The 7424-nt window shown below is 43.4% G+C and overlaps 2 pseudogenes; both read right to left on the bottom strand.

Annotated features, from left to right (window-relative positions):
• Positions 1-726: 726 nt before the first annotated feature.
• Positions 727-6077, bottom strand: LOC143641522 (methylcytosine dioxygenase TET1 pseudogene; annotated as a pseudogene).
• On the bottom strand, positions 5950-6646 carry LOC143641535 (methylcytosine dioxygenase TET1 pseudogene; annotated as a pseudogene).
• Between the last annotated feature and the right edge of the window lie 778 nt (positions 6647-7424).

The following is a 7424-nucleotide window of genomic DNA, read 5'->3' as shown; positions in this document are numbered from 1 at the left end:
CATTTAACAAGATGGAACTCTATACAGCAAGAATAAATGATTTCTCTTGTATGCAAATATGCACAAACAATAGACAATAGGATTCTTATACTATACTATTTCAAGTTACTTTTAAAAATAGAAAGTGCTTTTAAAATATATATATTTACAATTACGAACAGCCTCCAACCATTACAAACAATAATGAATTATTTTATACAGGAGAAATATTTAAAGAGAGAAAGCATTTCATTGGTTTATTTCAAAGGAAAATGCTGATTTTCTAGCAATGATTGGAAGATATTGGAACATGGCACCATGAAACAATGATTCAGCTTATTTTCAACTGTGTCAATGTGGTTAAGCACCAGGAGCTGTGTAGAGTTAACACTGTGTCTTGACTTTACATCATAGAACATGAACCTGTTAAAATCCTCTAAAAATGACTCTTGTTTCATAGTAAACAGACTTAATTTAAAGCACCAAACTGAGTGATTCTGTCAAGGTTAACACCTAACCAAAAGGTTTCTTTATGTATTTAAAACTAGAACACTTTTATTTTTGCTTAAAATGTGCACCTTCTTCCAATTGACAAAATAGTCACAATTAAATACCCACCCCATTTTAAAAATTTTTACCTCAGACTTGAAATGGGTGAGATGAAGATAGAGTAAACGACTTTCTCTTAACAGCACCTTGAAAAAATACACTGCATGAGGAAAGGCATTAATAAGGGGAGGAAAGCGTTCAGACCCAACGGTTATAGGGCCCTGCAACCTGTGTTAGAGCATAAGGGGACACGGTGACAACATTGTCATGGGTAATGTTAATGCTTTATGAGAAGGAATTTGGTTTAATTCATTTATTTCAGGGGACAGTTCAGTACCCTTGTTAGCTGCCTGGTCTTTCAGCTCTGAGGCCTTCATTTTCTTATTCTTAGCTACTTTAGCCTCGAACTTAATCCTGTTTAGTTCAAAACCATGGTGGGGCTTATTCAGGTTTTTGTGCTGCTAGAATACAAGGGAGAGGCGAGCAGGATGATTGCGGTTTGGGTGTGCCACAGCAGTGGTAGCATGAAGCTCTCGCCGGGCACACTCAATCATGACAGAACCATGAGTGGGTGCAATTGCCACCCCACCAATATTGGGATCTGAGAAGATGTGCTCATTGTCTGACCAATATTCCTCGATGTGGGGCAATTTTTCCTCAGCAGGTGAAAGAAGGTCGTCTGATAGGGGGTCATCAGATACAGGCTCATCGGCTTCAGAATGTTGCTCATCTTCTTCCACCAGACAGGAAGCAGGCTCAGGAGGAGAAATGAGGAATGGGGGCTGCTGATTTGGCTGATTAGTAGTTAGCTGCTCAGTTGAACCAGTGGGAGGCTCAGAAAAAGCAAGGGAATCTGTCATGGGAGGAGGCAGGGAGGGAGGAGGAGCCAGGTCGCTGGGCTGTGCAATTCCAGTGCCTTCCCCAGCAGCTGCGTTAGCACCACTGTGTCTTCCAGAAGGCATTGTGCAGTGGGGAATGCTACTTCTTTCTGAAATCCCGGAGGAGGCTACTTTATTGAAATTAAATGGAGCTGTTGGCATGGAAGACGTCTTCGGGTAACAGAAGACTGGAGACAGGGTTGCCTCATTCACTGTTGGAGGAATGGATGGGGTCGATGAATAGCATTTAGTGTTCTCTGAACCTTGGAGCCGCACCAATGAAGTTTTACTGTTCTTTGCCAGGGCAGAGTTATTCTTCGGCTTGACTCTTCTCCACTACCCTAATCTTGCGCTCAAGAACTTCGGTCATCATTGCTGCCCTCTTCTTCCCAGATCGAGGAACAGGCTGAGTAAAACGTGTTCTTTTTTTGCAAGTTGGTTGAAGGAACTGAATGGCTCCAGATTTGACCTTGGCTTCCATCCCTTCTCTGGACCCAAACTCATCAGTGTCGGCAGGTTTATACAAAGGCAGGACATGGAGCTGCTCATCCTCAGGAATAACACCCAGGGTGCGGTTATCTTCTCGGGTTAAAGAACATACTACGGTGCTTCCATTATTCATGTTGTGTATATCTCTGTGGGAATGGGCACAGAAATCTAGGCAAGCAGTGACCCCAGAGAAAGGACGACCTTCCTTATAACCAAGTCGACATTCTTGGGCAAACTGTTCATATTCCACCTGGCTTTTGTAAGCTTCAGGAACCATCTGCTTATACAATGGAGCTAATTCTGTAGCCAAACCCTGTAAAATACCTTCAAAGAGTTGTTCCATGGCCTTGTGTTCCAGACAGACTCGTTCCAGTTTCTTAAGTCTTCTTCTTGCATTACGTCCTTTAGTAATTCTGTCATAGAGGTTATGTCTGGGACAGCTGGGATCAATTCTAAACCTTCTGGGGTTTGGGCTTCTACCAAATTTACATCCATTGAAATACATGTTCCATGAACAGCCATAAGAGTATGAAGCTCCACAAGTCTTTGGGTCAGTTCCTTGACATATACAGTTACGATTTTCATTGAAGGTACATCTTCGGTCTGTCGGATGACCATTGTATGACCGTAGACTCTCAACAATCTCCTGATACAAACTGTCGGCAATTGGAGGACATAAGGCGTTCCATGTCATGATGAACACCACCATCACAGCAGTTTCACAGTGGTGGCCTGTATGCACCCAGACCAAACAAAGAACTTTTTCTTCCTCACTGCTTCTTATAACCCACTTAGCGATTGGACACCCATGAGAGCTTTTTCCTTCTTTTCCTGTGTATACAATTTGTTCTAGCCTTACTGCCTTTCCTTTATGGCCATACCTATTCTCCATGATTTCCCTGACAGCAGCAATACTTGGTCCTGCCCCAAGGTGTGTATAATATGGGCCTTTGTCTTTTTGTATACCTCGATCAAGACAGTTGCAAGCCGGAGCCTCTGACTCTTTTGTTGCAGCTGCCAGCTTTTTTGCAGGATTACTAAGAAAGTTCACGGCATAATTAAAACTTGTCTGTACACCGTCTACCAGTGAAAAATCTAATGTTTCAACACTAGATGAACAGACTGTCTCTTCAGTTTTGATAGAAACCACTCTAATTCCTCCTGAACTTCCTGCATTTACATTCCTGAGAATATGTGCAGGGTCTGGTAAGGGTGTCTCATAACAGACACCAGGCAATGTTGTCAGTCTCTGATGCACAAGATGCTCTTGAACATCTTCTTGAAACTGTGTTTTGTCATCAATAGCCATCACATTAGCACACTGGTTAGGTGGAAAGGAGGCCTGGGGCAAAAGATGAGCTTTCTGATTGACATTCACAGTTGACTGTACCTGAGAATTACAAGCTTTGTCTGTAAACTGCTGCCCATCAGATTCTGTTTTGTTAGGAAATAATGGGAGAGAATCCAGTGGTTCAACCTTCATCATTTTTTGCTGTACTGATTCAGTGTATCTCTCAAATTTTATCTGAGTGAGTGGAGGAAATAATTTATTCTGTTTTAGGGATAAACTGGCTTGAGTCAGTGGTTTGAGTACTTTACCAAAATGAGGAATTTTCCCCAGCAGAATAGGAAAATCATGTGACCCAAATTGACCAAATCTTTGAAATTTGGATGCTACCCAAATATCATGTAACTTACTATACTCATAGGACAACTGCTCCTGCTGCTTCTGCTCGTTTTCTTGACAGTTTATAGCTAGAGGCCTCTTTTTCCGACGATCTCTTGATGGGATAGATTTTGTCTTTTTCTGGGTTGTGTTCTTTCGCTTTGGTAATGATGGAGCTTGATTATTTTGCACACTTGGTGGTGGTTTCTGTTGAATTGTGCTCTTCTCCCGACTAATTTTTTGCTGCACGTTATATGGAACAAGGCTTGTTGGGGTACTTTCAATATTCTTTTCCTCTGGTTTTACATAGTTGAAATTAATGATTGATGCAAGTTGTGTTAATTGTGTTGCAACATCTTCTTCAATTTGACTGTAGGATACATCTTGACTTGTTGGGTCATCTTTTGAATTTAAACTTTTATTACTGTCCAATAACTGGTTAGATTGCTCCAATTTATTACTTCTTGGCGACAAGTGAGGCAAATTTGTAGAACAATCATTAAGACTAGTTCTGCCTTCCAATGCACTTTTATTGGTATCAATATTAGATGAATTTGATTTTGGGGAAAAAAGGGAGTCCGAATTTGATACTTTTGAATGCTCATGTGGTTCTGCAGATGCTTGGTTAGTGGCTGAGCTGTGCTGTGACTTGGACATGGTATTTTGGCCATTGAACACTACTGTGTTGCATGAACTTTCTTTTTGGAGAGGTGGACAGTTATGAAGGGTTGGTGAGTTTGGGTCATGGAGTTCTTTTGTTACAGAATAGAGGAAAACTTTGTGACTATTATGGAAACAAGCTGTTGTCTGATCTGTTTCTTCATCCTTCTCTGACTTCGATGGTGAAGAATTCTCTGATGGGGTTTCTGACAGTTGTGTGAGGGCCTCTATGGCGACCAATTGTTCTATAGTTAAATTCCTATCATGCATCATGGATAAAATACATGATGTAACTGGAGACCCATCTATTGTTTCTTTACTTGGTATGTTCTCAGGAGGTTTTGGTTGATCACCTTCATTGTGTGCATTAGTATGACTATTTAAGTTTGCAGAATTTTCAACGAATGTGTAGTTAAAGCCAGGCTGTGGGAAGGGTAACATGTGATTCTTCCCCTTGAGATGACCACCACTTGCACCAGAAGGAATAGAGCTCATGGCATTGTTATGATTGGCAGTATCTTTCAAAAATTTACAGGAATTGTTTTCCAATGACTTATCAAATTCTTCAATATTAAATTTGTTAAATGACACATTTGTTTCACTTGGTAAACACTGTACATTTGTAATGCCATTACTTATTGTTGGTACAAACAACTTAGGAGGTTTAATTTCGTCCTTATCATCTTCAGAGTTTTTTGATTTTCAGCCTCTGCTACACTTTCTCCTTTGACCTGATCTGTTAAATGTATTTTCTTGTTTTGTGTCCACCTCTCCACCTTGATACCTGTCATGCTTTCTTCATTTTTAGTTACATTTTCAAGGGGATGTGTGTTCAATTCCAAACTTTTCTCTTCCCCATAACCACATCTGTTGTATTCCATGGATTCTGACTTGGGGCCGTTTACTGATTCGTTGTCAAAATCTACCTTTAAAACTTTGGGCTTCTTTTCCCTCTGGGGCCTCTTGTTTTCTTTTATAACCTCCAAAGCCACAGATGGCTTCTTTTTCAGCTCCTCACATTTCCTCTTCTTGCAGATCTGATGGCTATTCTTTCTGTTCTTGCAGTAAGTACATTCGCCACAGTTGTCCTTCTGCTGGCAGGGCTCACAGACCCCACATCGCTTTTGTTTCTTTCTTTCTGAAGTTGATAGCAAGGTGGTAGAGGGAGAAGAGGTGGTATTGGCAACTGACACTGGCACAGATGTCCCTGTGGTGTTAACATCAGCCAAGCTGGTCATGCTAACCTGGGAATTTCCTCCTTCTGATATGCTGGGATTGGCTTGGGAGACTGGGGTCACACCCAGTGAAACAGGGGTGGAAGTGAACCCCTGAGTGTGCACTGGCAGAAGGCTTCTTGGAACGTGCTTCTCATTTTCGACATTGCTTGCAGTTGTTCCTGGAGGTATGGAACCTAACTCGGAGTTTGATGATAATTGAGGGGTGTGTCCTGAGCCCAAAGGCAAAACTGGCATAGCACTCTGGACCTCAAGCCCATATGGGACAGCGCTCTGGGGCTCAGGCCATTTGAGGTTGAGGGGAGCATTACAAGTAGCAGTTGGGTTCAGAACAACAGGAAGAAAAGTAGGCAGGTTTGGGGCAGCATCCCCAACCACACCATGCATTCCTTGTTGGTTTGGGATAGTACCAAAGACTTCTCCTTGGACCGAAATAGCACCAGGAATCTCTGGTGGGTCTGGGGTCTCACCGAGAGCCTCACCATGAACTGGGTTAGCACCAGGAAATTCCCATTGATGAGGGATAGCACTGAAGGCCTGTCTTAGGACAGAGGTGGTATCAGGAACTTCCTCTTGATCTAGGGTAGATTTGAAGGCCCCTGGATGATCTGGTTTAGCACCAAGGGTTTCTGGTTCTGAGCCTTCAATTAAAGATGTATGTTGTACACTGATTAGATTCTCTATATCAGGGAGGATGAGGGGATCTTGATCTTGGATGGGGGCCAAATCATTTTCTGAGCACTTTCCTCCCGTCTCATTGACTACCTTATAGTCAGACTCATGTTGCTTTTCTAAACTCTTGGAAGGTGGAACTTTCTTGGGTTTAGACGTAACCACTGGGGGTTGAGAAAGCTGCCTGCTAAGAGAGGTGCTTCGGAGAGCCATTGTAAAGCCATTGCAAGTTAAGGACTCCGGGTTCTGAAAAAGAACCTCCGTCCTGTCCAAATTCATTCGGGCTGCTCCAGCTCTTGTCAGAAGGCTTCTGCTGGCGTAGGTGGTTTAGGATCTGTTTTCTTCTTAACATTTCCTTCTTGAAGGAATTGCTTTACTTTTCCAAGGCTCACAGTCTTGACAGATGTCACATTTTTGTTGGCTGTCTTGGATGTCTTCTTTAGCTGGATGTTTTTCTTTTTGGTTAAATCTTCCTTTCTGACCAATTTGGAAGGTTTTGCATGACGGGATCGAGACATAGTTATGGAGTAGGAAAAAATGAAAGGACACAGGAAACAGAGTCATTGGTCCTTTGGAAAGTCTCACTTCTGTAGAGAATCTGGATGTATTGTCAAGTTCAGTCGCACCAGGTTTTGGTCTCCCATCACGGTCAGGGCCCCGAGCACCTGGGGTGGGCAACTGCTTCGGAAAGATCCCCAGAGGAGAGGCAGGTAAAGTTGCATGACTGGGGTGGGGCAGAAGGTGTCCCGGGGGGTGGACAGACCCGGGAGCAGAGGGGCCAGTGGCTGCGCGTGCAAAACCGCACCGGAGCGAACTGCGCGGCCACTCCCCGCCAGGACAGCCCCCCACCGGAGCAGCAGAGTCTCCCCAGGACAGACCTCAGGGAGTGAAGCTGGGGCTCTGCCTTCGCTGGACCCTGCACCGCTGAGCGAGAGGCAAAACGCGACTCTGCTCCTTCTTATGATCATTGCTTCACTTTTCTTTTCTGTGTCATGAACATGGCTCTTTTTCTAGAGATTGGATGTGGTTTGTCTCCCAAATGTTCATGCAGGGTAAACTTGGTCCCTGTGTGGCAGTGCTGAGGTGGTGAAACCTTGAAGAGATGGGACCTGGTAGAATATAATTAGGCCCTGGGGGACCCATCCTTATACATGGATTAGTCTCAGAGGAGTGGAGTCTGGCAGGAGTGGGTCAGGTCTAGTAAGAGTGGATTAATTCCTACAAGAGTTTGGGTTGTTATAAAAAGAGTAAGTCTGGCCCTTCCCCTGGCTCTTGCTTTTTTGCTCACTTTTGTAT

The sequence above is a fragment of the Callospermophilus lateralis genome, chromosome 3 (genome assembly GCF_048772815.1).
Source record: "Callospermophilus lateralis isolate mCalLat2 chromosome 3, mCalLat2.hap1, whole genome shotgun sequence".
NCBI classification, from domain to species: domain Eukaryota; kingdom Metazoa; phylum Chordata; class Mammalia; order Rodentia; family Sciuridae; genus Callospermophilus; species Callospermophilus lateralis.
This window is presented reverse-complemented; position numbering and strand designations above follow the sequence as displayed.